The sequence below is a fragment of the Mycteria americana genome, unplaced genomic scaffold (genome assembly GCF_035582795.1).
Source record: "Mycteria americana isolate JAX WOST 10 ecotype Jacksonville Zoo and Gardens unplaced genomic scaffold, USCA_MyAme_1.0 Scaffold_134, whole genome shotgun sequence".
Taxonomy (NCBI): domain Eukaryota; kingdom Metazoa; phylum Chordata; class Aves; order Ciconiiformes; family Ciconiidae; genus Mycteria; species Mycteria americana.
The window spans coordinates 63,600-77,909 of record NW_027445474.1 but is presented as its reverse complement, the minus strand read 5'-3'; the positions used below and the strand labels follow the sequence as shown (position 1 = coordinate 77,909).

General features: G+C 49.6%; 1 long non-coding RNA gene across 1 annotated transcript in view; it reads left to right on the top strand.

Annotated features, from left to right (window-relative positions):
- Positions 1-2,349: 2,349 nt before the first annotated feature.
- The window catches only part of LOC142403199 (uncharacterized), a 39,739-nt gene continuing 27,778 nt past the window's right edge, over positions 2,350-14,310 (top strand). Inside the window, exons 1-2 of the long non-coding RNA XR_012773624.1 lie at positions 2,350-2,418; positions 2,856-2,986. This is a non-coding gene — a long non-coding RNA (uncharacterized LOC142403199). The remainder of the gene's footprint in view (positions 2,419-2,855; positions 2,987-14,310) is intronic.

The window sequence follows — 14,310 nt, the reverse complement described above, 5'->3', positions numbered from 1 at the left end:
GGAAAAAGACTTTAAGGCTGTTTTTACAAGCTATGGAAAGTTCCATTGGGAACACTAAATTAACTCCTGAATTCCTTTAGATGCCAGAATGCCCCCTACCGTTGCTTGGGTGGGATTTACTTGTAAACTGAATGCACGGCTAAGTTCTTCTGAAGACTCTGTTCAGTTGACTCTGTCCAGCCCACAGGGGACCTCTCCTCTTTGTGGCGGATGCCAGCCTGAACGGGACCTCGCCTGTTTGGGGCACGCCGATGGCGGGCGCTGTCGCCAAAAGGCAAAGCAGGGTCATAGCAGAGTGTTCCATTTCTGGGGATGGGCTCAGCCATCCCCTGCACAAATTTCTCCTATGTAGCAATGGGGATGGTAGCTTTCTTCTGTTTTCTTGAAGAACAAGAGGATGATGGAGCACGTTACAAGAGCATGATCTTTTTCTCTTCCTTTGGCAGTACAGGCACCCAAGGCCAGCCTGCATTCAAGGAACAGCCTGGGGATATCTGTGTCGACCGTTAGCAGAGGAAGGAAGCTTCTTCTGGAGGCTGAGGCGATGAAGCAGAGTCCCTAATTGTTCTGTTTGATTTTCAACGTGGGTGCGGGGAGGGCCTGGGACATGCAAAACGTGGTCCCGGACAGGGGAGCTGTCTATTACGTGGGAGGCTGTGAGAGCTATCATGGACACCACTGGACCGGCATCCTGTAAGGATGCTTTCACATGTTTTCTTGTTTAGAGGCCAACCTCGGCTTTGGGCTGTAAACTAAAGTCTGCCAGGCCGGTGCCAGCTTGGCGGCAGCATCTGCCCATGGCAGCACCAGCTTGGTGGTGGTGTGTGCCCATGCCTGTGCCAGGTTGCTGGCTGTGTCTGGCTTGTGAGGGTTGGGGTAATTGGCCCCCTGTTCCCCATGGCCTCCAGTTGTGGCCCGGGGCAGCACAGGTGGGACCCATCAGGTGAGGATGGGGGCTGGGCCCAGGCTTTAAAAGGGGCTGAGCATGGGGCTGGCCCTGCTCTATCCACCATTAGTTTAGTCAGATCCTGCGTTCCGCTCAGTTAAAGACTCACGAGAATTGCTTAACGTTTGCATTTGGAAGTCATGCTTCAAACAATGAATTTTCAACAAAATTTTTTTGACACTAGTCAACGAACTCCTGTAATACTGCAGCAAAATGACATTTTTAGTGGTGGTTGAATCTCAGAGTGATAACATAGGCATCCCTGTTGGAGCCCTTACCGCAAGCATTGCAATGTTTGTTTACACCCTGCTTGGTTCTTTTGTAAAGGTGCGTAGCTGTGGGAGGTGCGTTATTCCCAAGGTGCTACGGCGCCGATGCTCTGGCTGTTGGCAGGAATGGGCAAAGCGGAAGGCTCTGTGGCTAGGGGAGAATGGCGTGGACATGCTACTGCTCTCTCTGTTGCACCAGAATTTCGACGGCTGGGTTGGGCTGCTAAATCAATGGAACGACTGGAAGAAATTTCAGAAACGTGAGTACTCTACTATCTTTATCTTTTAAAGTCGTTGTCTTTCTACAGACCCCTGTCCATGGCTTAGATATTTGATTGGCGTGAAACAGACCCAGAATTTTGCTTTAAGTGGTGTTCTGATTCGCTGAAATTCCCCGTAGGTAGAGAGCAAGAATTACAAATGTTGCTTGGTGGTTGAAGTTCTCGGGGTTTCTGTGAAAGCTAACTTGCCAGAATGTGTAGGAAGCAGCCTGAATTCCAGTAGAGATACTGCATAAAAGGTCCTCTTCTTGACAGGAAATAGCTTCACGAAACGTCGGCACTGTTTGCCGTGGGGCCTCCGACACACTTGTTCAGTCATCGTGGGCTTTGTGCCATTCCCGCAGGCACAATCTTGAACAAATTTTGTGCGGCAGCCGGTATCTTAGCTGACTTTCGATCTCGCGCTTGGTTGCTTGTACCTGCTCAAAACTGACTGTAGTGTCAAACGAACCCACAGGAAAATACCTACCTCAACTCGTGCTGGTAGGGCAAGCCCGCTGCAGTTGATAAAATCGGAAAATAGCACGATGTTTTGAAGAATTTGCCTTGCGAGGACAAGGGCTGTCTCCTGGTAGGCAGCTGAATTCTGTGACTGATTCCACCGGTCCGCTCTGGCACTTGAAGGAGGCAGTCCCTAAGCCAACGCAATCTAAAATGGGGGTCGTTTGGGTTTTTTTAATCGTTTCTTAGGGATACGAGGCTTGTGTGGGTGTTTAGCTTGTCCTGTTCTTTCTGTTCCTAATTCTGAACCCACTGACTGGCATAAAAGACCGGTCGTGTTGTAGTCTGACGGTGTCGTCCACCAGGAGCTGGTGGAAGGTCAGGGCTTACGTAAAACCCGTAAGGAGGATTGAGGCTGGAAAGCGGAACGTCTACACAAGAATTACTGTCCTTGGGAGAGAAGCACATCCTGAAGAAATAGGTAAGCTAATTAAAATGTTTTGGGAACCATCCGAAACAACTAGTAGGAGTGTGATAAGAAGCACCCTCCCGCAAAGTATCCTCCTTATAACACTAAAAGTCACACCCCTCGAGCTGGAGACACCAGCCCAAGCAGAGAGCCCTCGCCTCTGAGCGTGCGCAGCATGTGAAAGTAGCGCTGTAGCTTGAAGTTGAAATAAGAGAAATGTAGACCAATAGAAAACTTCTTTGTGTAATTACTTATGCATATGCATAGCTAGACTGTATAAATACTGTACTTGTATGAGCGAACTTTGTGCTAGCTTTGTGGAGCTACCGCCTAGCGCCCATCTCTGCGCAGACATGCCATAAAGATACCTCTGCCCTGTGTGTATATTGGCGTCCCGCACACCGGGTAAAGGACCTCACGCTTGTGGGGTAACAGTTTTGACACCCCAGATGGGACCGAGCTGACAGCCTCGCCCGGTTCGTCTTGCCGCATCCGACAGGGAGAAGAGGCCTGAGCGGACTCCAGCGCGCACCGACCCGTCGATCGGGGACTCCTTCAGCTCCTCTCCTGCGGTCGGGCGGTAAGTGACAAAACGGTGCAACGTTCCTGACAAGAGGTATTTTTGGGGGGTAGGGGCAAGATGTCTCGGGAAGCAGGCAGCCTCTGTTCTGTTCTGGGCTCTGCATAAGACGCACCAGGAAAGACAGGTGGCAGTAGCGTAGTTCTGTTTGTTTCTGCACGCTGTCCTGTTCTGAGTAACGAAGGGTGTCCTGGTTTCAGCTGAGATAGAGTTCATTTTCTTTATAGTGGCTGGTATGGGGCTATGTTTTGGATTTGTGCTGAAGACAGTGTTGATAATACAGAGATGTTTTAGTTGTTGCTGTACTAGTCAAGGACTTTTCAGCTTCCCGTGCTCCGTCAGGTGCAGAAGAAGCTGGGAGGGGACACAGCCAGGATAGTTGATCCAAACTGACCAAAGGGCTATTCCATACCACATGACGTCATGCTCAGTATATAAAGCTGGGGAAGAAGAAGGAAGGGGGGGACATTTGGAGTGATGGCATTTGTCTTCCCAAGTAACCGTCACGCGTGCTGGAGCCCTGCTTTCCTGGAGATGGCTGAACACCTGCCTGCCCATGGGAAGTAGTGAATTAATTCCTTGCTTTGCTTTGCTTGTGTGCGCGGCTTTTGCTTTCCCTATTAAACTGTTTTTATCTCAACCCTCAAGTTTTCTTACTTTTGCTCTTCCGATTCTCTCCCCCATCCCACCGAGGGGGAGTGAGCGAGCGGCTGCGTGGTGCTTAGTTGCCGGCTGGGGCTAAACCACGACAGTCCTTTTTGGCGCCCAACGTGGGGCCCGAAGGGTTTGAGATAATGACAGATTTGATTGGAATGTGCTAGATGATAGAATTTATAGCTGTTATTGCTGTTTAGCTATTAATCAGCAGGCTTCTCTGCTTGCCATAGGCTTGCTTGCCTTACTGTACCTTAGAGTCTAGGGCTCGTTAGTGGCTGCTTTTTGCTTTTGCGGCCTGCCGTGCTGCTGTACTGCTGATCACCTTACTCTGCTGTGCCTGGGAACGTTTTGATAACAGCAATGGCCATGCGCCTGGGCTGGCAGATGGCCACGGCATTGCTGCTGTTTCTGGACAGGCTGGAACTCCGCTGTGAACTCTGTGCTGGTGTACTGGACAGGCTGGAACTCCGCTGTGAACTCGAGTCGAAGGGACTGTGACCTGTGGAGGAATCCACGTGGGAGCATGACACCCCAAAGCGTCTGTGCCCATGGATTAGCCCATGCCAGAGCAGGTATATCTTGAAACGTCTGTGGCCATGGTTATGTCTGTGCCACAGCAGGTATAGCTCTGAAGGGATTGTGGTCCAAGGATAAGTCCACGCTGGATAAGTTGCGCCTCGAAGCATCTGTGGCTGTAGATGAAGTCCATGCTACAGCAGGTACACCTCGAAGCATCTGTGGCTGTGGATAAAGTCCATGCTGCAGCAGGTATACCTCGAAGCATCTGTGGCTGTGGATGAAGTCCATGCTGCAGCAGGTACACCTCGAAGCATCTGTGGCTGTGCATGAGGCCATGTTGGAGCAAGTTTACTTCTGAAGGTACTACATTCTGTGGATAACTCCAGGCTGGAGCAGGGGCAAGGGGAGGACTTCATTGCAATGTTAAACCTGATGGTCTGGTCCAAAGGGACCAGGGGTGGAGATTGTAATGGAAATACCTTTAAATTATTGTATCCCGGGATTTGAGTTGCGTGTTGTGGGAATTACTATAGCAGGAACCCCTTGTTGCTAGCCAGGCTAGGAGCAAGGGGAGGAGTTTATTGCAGTGTTAAACCCTATAACCTGGCCCAAAAGGACCAGGGGTGGACATTGTAATGGATATACCTTTAAATTGTTGTAACCCATGATTTGAGTTACATGTTATAGGAATTACTACAGCCGGAACCCCCTGAACAAATGGAGGAGAAGCCTTACAAGAAGCACTGCAAGTGCAGCAGTGACCTGACCTGAGCTGGCTTTGGTGCCCAATAACTCCAAGAAACACACCACCTCTCCTGTCCTGAGTAACAACCATAAGAGATGAAGACCAAAGTCATGGACTAAATGAACTCAGTGGACATTTTGTGGACATTTATGGACATTTTACAAATATTTTGTAGGGGTGGTCCATAGACTAAGGGAATGATATGTGTGTATTATATCAAAGGATGGGAAGGGTGACGGTGGGTAATGAGAATGTATTGCATAGTGTGAGACCTGAGCATGACGTAAATGGTATGGAATAAGGGGTGGATACTGTCCTGGTTTCAACCGAGACAGAGTTCATTTTCTTTATAGTGGCTGGTATGGGGCTATGTTTTGGATTTGTGCTGAAGACAGTGTTGATAATACAGAGATGTTTTAGTTGTTGCTGTACTAGTCAAGGACTTTTCAGCTTCCCGTGCTCCGTCAGGTGCAGAAGAAGCTGGGAGGGGACACAGCCAGGATAGTTGATCCAAACTGACCAAAGGGCTATTCCATACCACATGACGTCATGCTCAGTATATAAAGCTGGGGAAGAAGAAGGAAGGGGGGGACATTTGGAGTGATGGCATTTGTCTTCCCAAGTAACCGTTACGCGTGCTGGAGCCCTGCTTTCCTGGAGATGGCTGAACACCTGCCTGCCCATGGGAAGTAGTGAATTAATTCCTTGCTTTGCTTTGCTTGTGTGCGCGGCTTTTGCTTTCCCTATTAAACTGTTTTTATCTCAACCCTCAAGTTTTCTTACTTTTGCTCTTCCGATTCTCTCCCCCATCCCACCGAGGGGGAGTGAGTGAGCGGCTGCGTGGTGCTTAGTTGCCGGCTGGGGCTAAACCACGACAAAGGGAGACGTCCCTCGTTCTGGTTTGTATAGAAATACTGGGTTTTTCGGTACCGATGTGGGTGCTGCTGCTTCCCAGGAGGCACACCTTTGCTCTCCTCTAGGATGCCTCCTGAAGCATTGCAATAAATTTGGGGGAGATGCCACGACTAAAAATCAGCTAAAACGATATTGTAATCGACGGTGGCCACAATATCAATGGGAAGATGGTGAAAAGTGGCCTGAGAATGGATCCTTGAAATATAACACTATATCGGAATTAATGTTGTGTTGTCGGGGAACTGAAAAATGGGATGAAATGCCTTATGTGGATATGTTTTTTTTCGTTAAGGCGCGATTGGGATATTAGGAAGAAAGGTGGCTTAGTGGATTCTAAACATCAGATTGGAATATATGTGTTAAAAGAGAAAAAGGGAAAACCTCGTTGTATTGACTGGGCAAATTCAGAAGAGGATATTCAGCTGTTGGTAGCTCCCCCCAAACAGCCCAAATCGGATAGCTCAAGTGGTGACGGAGTTGCGAGTGCTATCTCTAAAAGAACAAGGGGACAGAAAGCGATAGTTTGAGCTCCCCTCAGACAGGCTGTAGGCCCTGAAGGAAGAGCGGCGTACGTACACGTGCCTTTTACTGCTTCTGATTTCTTAAACTGCAAACAGGCAGTCGGATCCTATCGAAACAATCCAGAAGGAATGTATAGTACCGTTAATCACAACTCCTAGTCCTAACTGGGGAGATGTACAGGCTCTCCTAGAATTTTTGTTTACCACTGAGGAGAGGAGAAGAATTTTAGAGAAGGCTAGAGAGGGACTGATCCAACAAGGCGGGGGGGTGGGGGGTGCCTAATACCGATATGTACCTCCCGAAAGAGGATCCGGAGTGGGATCCAAACACAAGTGTGAGGGATTAGAGAGGGTAAAGGAATATCAACAGTTAATTTTGTATGGGATTCAACATGGAGCGCAAAAGCCTAAGAATTTATCTAAACTATCTGAAGTAAGGCAGGGAGATAAGGAAACCCCGTCAGCCTTCTCTGAGAGATTGCGTGAAGTAGCTCGAAAATGGACAGATCTGGATCCGGAAGATGATAGCGATTCAAAGTTATTTAACACGCTGTTTATTGGTCAAGCAGCAGCAGATATAAGAAGGAGATGACAAAAGGTAGAGGGCGAGGATGGCATGACAATCTCACGGTTCTTCTCAATGGCATATAAGGTACGTAATAATCGGGAGGAAAGAGAAGAGAAGGAGAAGCGGGGACGAGTAACGCTGCAAGCTGCTTTGTTGGCTGCCTTGACGGAAGACCAGGAAAAAGGGAGATAAAATACACGAGGTGAATTTTGTGGGTGAGGAAGGGGCTGTAGAAATAATAGTAGAAAGGGTTATGACATTCCCCTGGGAAGGAATCGGCGTGCAAATTGTAAGCAAGAGGGCCGTTGGAAAAAAATTGTCCATGCCGTCTGAGTAATGGGGAAAGAGAGACAGAAGAAGCCGTTGGAGTCATGCCGGAGATTGGGCTGGACTGAAGGGGGCCGGAGGAATCTCTTAAAATTTCCCCAGACGATCCTCTGGTTCCAGCCAAGCTGGGGAATGAAAGAAGAGATTTTTCATTTTTAATTGATAGTGGAGCCACACATGCTGTAGTAAGTAGTTGTAGGGGACCCTTAAGTAGAACTAAAATAAGCGTTGTTGGTGCAAGAGGGAAAAAGACTTTAAGGCTGTTTTTACAAGCTATGGAAAGTTCCATTGGAAACACTAAATTAACTCCTGAATTCCTTTAGATGCCAGAATGCCCCCTACCGTTGCTTGGGTGGGATTTACTTGTAAACTGAATGCACGGCTAAGTTCTTCTGAAGACTCTGTTCAGTTGACTCTGTCCAGCCCACAGGGGACCTCTCCTCTTTGTGGCAGATGCCAGCCTGAACGGGACCTCGCCTGTTTGGGGCACGCCGATGGCGGGCGCTGTCGCCAAAAGGCAAAGCAGGGTCATAGCAGAGTGTTCCATTTCTGGGGATGGGCTCAGCCATCCCCTGCACAAATTTCTCCTATGTAGCAATGGGGATGGTAGCTTTCTTCTGTTTTCTTGAAGAACAAGAGGATGATGGAGCACGTTACAAGAGCATGATCTTTTTCTCTTCCTTTGGCAGTACAGGCACCCAAGGCCAGCCTGCATTCAAGGAACAGCCTGGGGATATCTGTGTCGACCGTTAGCAGAGGAAGGAAGCTTCTTCTGGAGGCTGAGGCGATGAAGCAGAGTCCCTAATTGTTCTGTTTGATTTTCAACGTGGGTGCGGGGAGGGCCTGGGACATGCAAAACGTGGTCCCGGACAGGGGAGCTGTCTATTACGTGGGAGGCTGTGAGAGCTATCATGGACACCACTGGACCGGCATCCTGTAAGGATGCTTTCACATGTTTTCTTGTTTAGAGGCCAACCTCGGCTTTAGGCTGTAAACTAAAGTCTGCCAGGCCGGTGCCAGCTTGGCGGCAGCATCTGCCCATGGCAGCACCAGCTTGGTGGTGGTGTGTGCCCATGCCTGTGCCAGGTTGCTGGCTGTGTCTGGCTTGTGAGGGTTGGGGTAATTGGCCCCCTGTTCCCCATGGCCTCCAGCTGTGGCCCGGGGCAGCACAGGTGGGACCCATGAGGTGAGGATGGGGCTGGGCCCAGGGTTTAAAAGGGGCTGAGCATGGGGCTGGCCCTGCTCTATCCACCATTAGTTTAGTCAGATCCTGCATTCCGCTCAGTTAAAGACTCACGAGAATTGCTTAACATTTGCATTTGGAAGTCATGCTTCAAACAATGAATTTTCAACAAAATTTTTTTGACGCTAGTCAACGAACCCCTGTAATACTGCAGCAAAATGACATTTTTAGTGGTGGTTGAATCTCAGCGTGATAACATAGGCATCCCTGTTGGAGCCCTTACCGCAAACATTGCAATGTTTGTTTACACCCCGCTCGGTTCTTTTGTAAAGGTGCGTAGCTGTGGGAGGTGCGTTATTCCCAAGGTGCTACGGCGCCGATGCTCTGGCTGTTGGCAGGAATGGGCAAAGCGGAAGGCTCTGTGGCTAGGGGAGAATGGCGTGGACATGCTACTGCTCTCTCTGTTGCACCAGAATTTCGACGGCTGGGTTGGGCTGCTAAATCAATGGAACGACTGGAAGAAATTTCAGAAAAGTGAGTACTCTACTATCTTTATCTTTTAAAGTCGTTGTCTTTCTACAGACCCCTGTCCATGGCTTAGATATGTGACTGGCGTGAAACAGACCCAGAATTTTGCTTTAAGTGGTGTTCTGATTCGCTGAAATTCCCCGTAGGTAGAGAGCAAGAATTACAAATGTTGCTTGGTGGTTGAAGTTCTCGGGGTTTCTGTGAAAGCTAACTTGCCAGAATGTGTAGGAAGCAGCCTGAATTCCAGTAGAGATACTGCATAAAAGGTCCTCTTCTTGACAGGAGGAGGGCTTCACGAAACGTCGGCACTGTTTGCCGTAGGGCCTCCGACACACTTGTTCAGTCATCGTGGGCTTTGTGCCATTCCCGCAGGCACAATCTTGAACAAAGTTTGTACGGCAGCCGGTATCTTAGCTGACTTTCGATCTCGCGCTTGGTTGCTTGTACCTGCTCAAAACTGACTGTAGTGTCAAATGAACCCACAGGAAAATACCTACCTCAACTCGTGCTGGTAGGGCAAGCCCGCTGCAGTTGATAAAATCGGAAAATAGCACGATGTTTTGAAGAATTTGCCTTGCGAGGACAAGGGCTGTCTCCTGGTAGGCAGCTGAATTCTGTGACTGATTCCACCGGTCCGCTCTGGCACTTGAAGGAGGCAGTCCCTAAGCCAACGCAATCTAAAATGGGGGTCGTTTGGGTTTTTTTAATCGTTTCTTAGGGATACGAGGCTTGTGTGGGTGTTTAGCTTGTCCTGTTCTTTCTGTTCCTAATTCTGAACCCACTGACTGGCATAAAAGACCGGTCGTGTTGTAGTCTGACGGTGTCGTCCACCAGGAGCTGGTGGAAGGTCAGGGCTTACGTAAAACCCATAAGGAGGATTGAGGCTGGAAAGCGGAACATCTACACAAGAATTACTGTCCTTGGGAGAGAAGCACATCCTGAAGAAATAGGTAAGCTAATTAAAATGTTTTGGGAACCATCCGAAACAACTAGTAGGAGTGTGATAAGAAGCACCCTCCCACAAAGTATCCTCCTTATAACACTAAAAGTCACACCCCTCGAGCTGGAGACACCAGCCCAAGCAGAGAGCCCTCGCCTCTGAGCATGCGCAGCATGTGAAAGTAGCGCTGTAGCTTGAAGTTGAAATAAGAGAAATGTAGACCAATAGAAAACTTCTTTGTGTAATTACTTATGCATATGCATAGCTAGACTGTATAAATACTGTACTTGTATGAGCGAACTTTGTGCTAGCTTTGTGGAGCTACCGCCTAGCGCCCATCTCTGCGCAGACATGCCATAAAGATACCTCTGCCCTGTGTGTATATTGGCGTCCCGCACACCGGGTAAAGGACCTCACGCTTGTGGGGTAACAGTTTTGACAAAAATTAAATTAACAGTCGGGACTGCCACTCTAGTGCCGCGCTTGTGCACTATACTGTGCCCGCTGCTGTATGGGGCCATGGACCCTCCGGTGTGCTCTCAGTGGCGGTGCATTCGCTGTGCCCGGGAGCAGCATGGCGGTGCTGCGGTCAGAGGCCCCAGCGGCGGATGAGGGCTGGGGCCACTGGTGAGGCGAGCGAGCCCCTTCGGTGGGTGCAGGGCTGTCTCCTCGCTGCCTGGGCATGGCGGGATGGGCAGCTTCCAAGCTTCCAGCACCTCCCTTGAAGCCTGTCACGTAGCCCCAGGCCGCCCCCAAGCCCTGTTGGGAAGGCAGCGAGCTGGCCCTCGAATGCGCTGGACTATCCTTTAATGTGGGTGCCGTTAGCAGCCGTGTGGGAAAGGGGCGGTGTCTCCAGAAGCCCCTGCAGAAGGAGAGGCTTCAGCCAGGGGCGATGTGTGGTAATAATGGTGGCTGCTGCTGCTTCTTTGCCTTGCCCAGAGGCTGCGCTGAGGCCGCGGTTGTCCCTTCCTCCCCTGGGGCTGCTGGTGATGGTACCCGCCTCAGGCTTGTGTGGGTTGTTTCTGCCTGAGCTCGCTCTCCTCGCGGCGTGGGGGCAAAAAGGGACGGGCGGAGCGCTTGCTGGCTGTGGACAGGAGCTGCTGCGGCTGAAGCTGGAGAGGCCAGAGAAGGGTAAAGAGGAAGAAATTGAAGGCTGGCCAGCCAGTATCTGCCTCCTGCTGCAGGCAAGAGAGAGCCTGCCTCTCCGGGTGAGAAAGGATCCCTCCTCAGTCTGCAGCAGGCCAGGCCACCAGCGTGCACCGCAGGGTCTGTATGCTTAACCCAAAGCGCGGTATGGCCATGTAGTGCACGAGCGAGCGAGGCTACGTGTCTAGGAAGTCTTGTCTTCTAAGAGCTGTAAGACAATCATGTATTTTCTTAGGTGGAGGACAGCCAAGCAACCAGAGTTACAGAAGAGGACGGGAGGAGGGAAGGAAAAAGAAGTGTCTGAATTGGCAAATTCTTCCGGCAGCGCTGAGAGCGAGAGCTGTGGTGAGTCCTGGGCCCTTGGGGCCCTGTCTCCCCTCTTGTCCACCCCTGCCTCTCCCCTGGCCCCTTCTCTTTTCCACGCTGCAACAAATTTTTTTTTTGCTTCCCTGTATGTCTCCTCTTCTCTCTATTCTTGCGTCCTGCTCCCTCTCCCTCTTCCCCCCCCCCCCCATCCCCTTGTCTCTGTCCTGCACCCATCGCTGTTTTTTCCTTTTCCATCTCTTTGTTGTGATTTGCATCTCTCTCTCTTTTCCCCACAATTGCTCTGGCCTGTTCCCTGGTGTTCTCTTCCGCTCTGCTCCTGTATGTGCCGCTGTGTCCCTGCCTTCCTAGCTCTCTCTTTCCTTCTCTTTCTGTCTCTATCCCTTTGTCTTTCTCACTGTCACTGGTTTGTTTCATTCTGTATCTCACGGTCCCTGTCCTCATTCCTGTTCATCTCTGACTCTCTCTGACCCTTTGTGCTGCTCCCTGGCCCTTTTTTTCCCCCCTACCTGTTCTGGTTTTTCTTATGCCATTGCTTATGGCAATCCTAGAGCCTAAAAGCATGAGTGCTTCTTGATTTGATTTGGCGTGGGCGTGAGGGTATGGTTTTTTTCCTTGCTGTATTGGTGTGATGACTATATCATAGAGGAGAGGATGGTTTATTCCTTTTTTTGCCATCGGTGGAGTTGAAACCTAAATCTGCGAGTCTGTGGTCTTTGGCCAGTTTTCTTAATATTATAGGTGTGAGAGCGCTCGGGGCCTTTGGTCAGGAGACTGCGTTATTTGTGACAAGTATATGTTAGCAAAAGTGTGCAACATTGCTTGTGGAGAGAAAGAACCAAGTGCAGCCCAGCTCCAGAATTTGCTCTGTGTAGCCAGAAAATGGCTGGCTTAATCTTGCTCAAATCTTGGATTACTTGTTGGTCGTTGCCAGTGGTTGCTTTTATTCTTAGGAGAAAATTGCCAAATACTTTGGTGAAAAATGGCTTTCCCGAGTGTTTGGAGGAGATGAAAGAACCCGAAACTACTAATTCTGATAAACCCATAAGTATGTGAGGCTGTATGAAGCTCACAGCTGTAACCAGCTAGTAGCTTCCATTGATATGGGGCAATCCCAAGCACAAATACAGGCTGGGTGGAGAATGGATTGAGAGCAGCCCTGAGGAGAAGTGTAGGAGACCAGTACACCGATGACCTTGATTTAATAAACACATCTCTGAACTGAGATCATGTGCGAGGGGCCCAGAGGAAAAAAGGAAAACAAGAAACGCAGAAGAAGGAGCAAAAGAATGCAGAAGAAGGAACAACAAGATAACTATAAGCCAATGAAATATTGCGTGATAAAAGTTATAGAGCCAATTAGATGATTAGAATAAGCGCGTGCATTGCGCGTGCTTCGCGTGGACCAGTCGGGATGAGTATAAAAAAGAGTGCTGTCAGGTAAATAAAGGTTCCCCCTACTATCAGCACCGGAGTCCACGTCACATTCCCTTCAGAGAAGGGCTTGGGGGTGTTGGTTGATGAGAAGCTCAACATGACCCAGCAACATGCACTCGCAGCCCAGAAAGCCAACCGTCTCCTGGGCCGCATCAAAAGAAGGGTGACCAGCAGTCGAGGGAAGTGATTCTCCCCCTCTGCTCCGCTCTCGGGACACCCCACCTGAAGTACTGTGTCCAGCTCTGGGGCCCCCAACTTAAGAAGGACATGGGCCTGTTGGAGCGAGTTCAGAGGAGGGCCACAAAGATGATGAGAGGGCTGGAGCACCTCTTCTATGAAGACAGGTTGAGAGAGTTGGGGTTGTTCAGCCTGGAGAAGAGAAGGCTCCGGGGAGACCTTATAGCAGCCTTCCAGTACCTGCAGCGGCTCTACAAGCAAGCTGGAGAGGGGCTCTTTACAAGGGCACGTAGTGACAGGACAAGGGGTAATGGCTTTAAACTGAAAGAGGGTAGATTTAGATTAGATGTAAGGAAGACGTTCTTAACTATGAGGGTGGTGAGGCACTGGAACAGGTTGCCCGGAGAAATTGCGGATGCCCCATCCCTGGAAGTATTCAAGGTCAGGTTGGATGGGGCTTTGAGCAACCTGGTCTGGTGGAAGGTGTCTCTGCCCATGGCAGGGGGGTTGGAACTAGATGATCTTTAAGGTGCCTTCCAACCCAAACCATTCTGTGATTCTATGATATTTTAACTATTAAAAAACATGTCTTTTTTCTCTGTGCACAAAACATTGATGGTATTTGCTGAACTAGCTTGCTAATTAGTTAATTGTTTGAGTAGCACTTGCCTGTCTCCCTTTTCCTAGAGGGATGATCTGTCCTGTCTTGGAAGCAAGAGAATGTCCCAGTCTCTGATACTTTTGCTGATTTTTCCGCTTAACTTGCGGTAAGTCAGTTCAATTTGCACATGTACCTCTTGAGCCTTACCTGGTACTGTGTGTAGGTATTGTCAGCAGTGAGGGCAGGGGAAGGACAACATTTGGCAGAATATTGACCTGTTTACTCCTCCATACAAAAGGAAGCATTTTTGCAAGTTTGACAAGTGAATTGTGAAGTTGACTATGATTACACCCCAGAGGAGGCTCTAGCTAACGCACACATCAGCAAAGCATAAGTCCTGGGCAACTTGATTCCTACCCCCAAAAAACCCCAACCAATCAAACAAAAACCACTCCACTAAGCTGCTTGTTTTGTGCAGGACATTAATTTTGAGTACTTTCCTCCTCTGTTTGGTATGTGATAGTCAGGACCACTGACAGCAAAGGTTTGTCTCCAGCTCCTGAGCAAACCTTCCCTGCTTCCCCCTCCCTGCCCTCTCTGCAGTTGAATTCTGCCAGCTCCTGTGGGCAGGAGCATCCTTCTGTGAAGTCTAGAGCTGGAGAAAGGGCTCTTGCCCAAACTTTCTCCAGCTCGGTGCCCAGCTGTGGCTCCTCCAGTTAATGGTTTAGGTGGGCCT